The following is a 3,238-nucleotide window of genomic DNA, read 5'->3' as shown; positions in this document are numbered from 1 at the left end:
GGAAGCATTGGCCTGCCTATACCATGGGAATTAAACAATTTATATTCAGGAAGAAGTATCATTATTATTATTATTATCATCATCATCATCATTGAGTCATATCCTTCAAGATTATCAAAATGGCTTTCATTTGTTACTGTATCTTATAGAGTTCCTCATATATCATTATGGACCCTTCTATGTTTTTTTAATGGAATTAATGTTTTTATTCTATATTCTTCATAAAACCTCTCAGCTTTATTGACCTACCAAGTATAATCTAGAGACTAGAGAGCGGTGATTGAGAGAACAGGACCATATTTTGCTTTCGAGCGTTTCTTAATTTTAAAAGCAGCTTACTGTAGTTTGTAAAGATTTTAAAAAACTTTTTTCTAATGACAGCGTCTAATACACGTTAAAACCAATGCATTTCTATCCCGTTGTAATTTTTGGCAGTGGTATCTCCATTTTAATGGTATTGGCTCCTGTTTCTTTATACAAATGCCCTGTGAGCTTGTTATACACTCGAAAGAAACATTTACATAGGGAAGTCAAGAAGAATATAGCAAAAGAAACCTGCTTCCTTGGTTATGAATAAGAAATTTAAAAAGAAATAGGCAAATATCTCTTTATCTTGTCTACCATTTAACTTTCTAATTATTTTTAAAAGTTTATTATATCCTTTTCTATATTTATAATTTAATTTATCAACAAGATAAGAGTACTGATGAATCTATTTATGTAGCTGATTTGTAATGGTAGTAGAATTTGATAGATGGGACCATGTGATGTTGCATATCAGAACCTTTCTTAATCAAAGCTTTTGCTAAGGCTCTTAAATCACAGATTTAAAAAAATGGAACTACACAGTTTCAGTAATAATTATCAATTTTCTTTATTTTTTTTCTTTCTCTTTCACAGGATGAGAATACAAGCATACCTTTATAATGGAGAAACATCTTATCTATATTTTTAAAAATGATTTTCAGTTTGAATAACATGAATATGAATGAAATGACAATAAAAGTGATATAAATTTATAATCTGCTTTTAATTTATTTCGATTTCACAAGTTGTGTTATGGCCCTCAGATACGGCAGGACGGGTGAGACTGAGAACCAGTCCTCACAATAGCACTAGAGGTCTTGTATGCAAGATGTGATTTCCATTGATGCAGTTTAAAGACTGTCCTGTTTTATTCATTCTGGTGCACGCTGTAGGTTTTTTGGGGTTTTTTTTTTTTTGTTTCTTGTTTTAAAGAAAGATTCTTTGGGCTTTTTTCTTCAATCTAAGACTTGATTGAATTCTGACTCAATGCAAATCAACTTTGTTCCAACTCCAACTCCTCAATTTCAAATTACAATGAACTTGTGCGCCCTTCCTTCTCTGTTAACCTACAGGTTATTGGATATGTAAGTTTAATACATTTACGTCTACCACAATGATAGACTAGCAATTTATCTAAATATCTTGCATTCGTCTTTTGTAATAACTTTTCATTCTGGGTTACACATGAAAGTTAGCAATGCCGGGTTACAAAAGTATTTTGATATTAAAAAGATCATCATCCTAACATTCTAATCTTAATCTTTGTCATCTTACTTTTTTTTTTTATATGTTGCCAGGTGTAAGACTTATTAATTTTGCAAGTCATCATCATCATAGCTTGTCGCACCAACACCAAACTCACTCCACAGCATTGGGGAGCAGACTCTTAGGTCATGGTCAGTGCAGCTGAGCCCATCCTGGCATTCTCTAAGGATGTCTGCTCTGGGCATTCACATGTACACAAGCTAGTCTCAGCCAGCCCCCACTTTTTCATGCCACCAGTTGTTCTCACAAGTTTTGCCCGTGCTGTGTTCAGTGTTACCAATTCATTCCTGGGGAGCTCGGTTCCGTAGGACAGTTCTTCTCTCGGATCTCCAACAGCTTCATTTGCATGATTGTCCCACTCTGTGTGGAAATCCTGTATACAGCTGCATGGTCAGGGTTGATGCTTTCTTCCGTCATGAAGCTCTTTCTCGACTTCAGTCTACTTTTTATTGGGCTGTGGTCATGTTGGGGGTGCCTTGGGTCCATTTTCTGTTTATATTTCTGGGCTTTGGAAGCAGTGGCTCTTCGAATGTGGGGAGGTGCAATGCCAGCCAGCCGATGGAGGACTGGAACTGCAGTCGGTTTCAAGTTACTCTAATGATCCGGCAGGTGTTATTTTGACATGGCAGGATCTTACTCAGACTGGTGAGACCTTTTCGGCTGTTGAATAGCAGAGGGCTAGTATGGTTGTCCTGACTGTTTTCTGATCTGCTCCCCGTGTAAGTTTTTCTTCTCTTTTCTTAGGAAGTTGTTTCTTTTGGCCACCTTTGCTTTTGTTTTCTTTGCGTTCTGAGAAAAGGACATTGTGCGGTTTACGGTAACACCGAGGTACACGGGGAATGTGTTGTTCTCCAATATGTCCCCATTCCAGGAGATGTTCAGTTTCCTGTTTTCTTTAGACTTGGCGGCTCTTTATATGGAAAGCACACTCTTGAGTTTTTCCTGGGTTAGCATTTTGTGAGTTCTTTAAATGTGGGCTCAGAGAGTGGCTCCAGGACATCCGTTAGTCTCTCCTCAATGGTCTTGAAATCAGAGGCCTGGGACGCGAGACACAGATCATCAGCATATAGAAACCCCTGGATGTTCTCGAACTGAGGTTGGTCATTGGTATAAACGTTGAAAAGGATAGGTGCAATTACCGATCCTTGAGGGAGTCCGTTCTTTTGTGATCTGCTTTTCTTCCCATCCATTTCCACAAAAAAGTGATGGTTTGACATAAGGGATTTTATTATTGCAACTATTTTTGTGTTACGAGTTACCCTTGCAACCTTTAGGAGCAGTTTCCTGTGATTTACTGTGTCATAGGCAGCTGCCAGGTCCACGAACACAGTTCATGTAATTTGTTTGTTCTCGTAGAGATGACTGATCCTACCTCAATGGCGATTGGTCCGGATTGTGATTTTGGTATGGGGTTGCCGACAGTTTTTGACATGGCTGGAAGACACAAATGCAGGGTCTGGGTTGTAACCTGTTCTCCAGCGAGCGCTTGAAAAGGATGATTCATGCGTCATAGAAGAGTGTCAGATTATATTGGTCAGCCCATTCCTCAACAGTATCTACATCTTCGTTGTTCTCATTGTATCCCCATTTGGTGCTGTGGCTGTTAAAGTCACCTATCACAATCATTGGTTTCTCACTAGTGGTGGATGTAACTGGCCACTTGAAT

This window comes from Berghia stephanieae, chromosome 13 (assembly GCF_034508935.2).
Source record: "Berghia stephanieae isolate SIO BIC M18660-M18661 chromosome 13, UCSD_Bste_1.3, whole genome shotgun sequence".
NCBI classification, from domain to species: domain Eukaryota; kingdom Metazoa; phylum Mollusca; class Gastropoda; order Nudibranchia; family Aeolidiidae; genus Berghia; species Berghia stephanieae.
Note: the sequence above shows the minus strand (reverse complement) of the source record.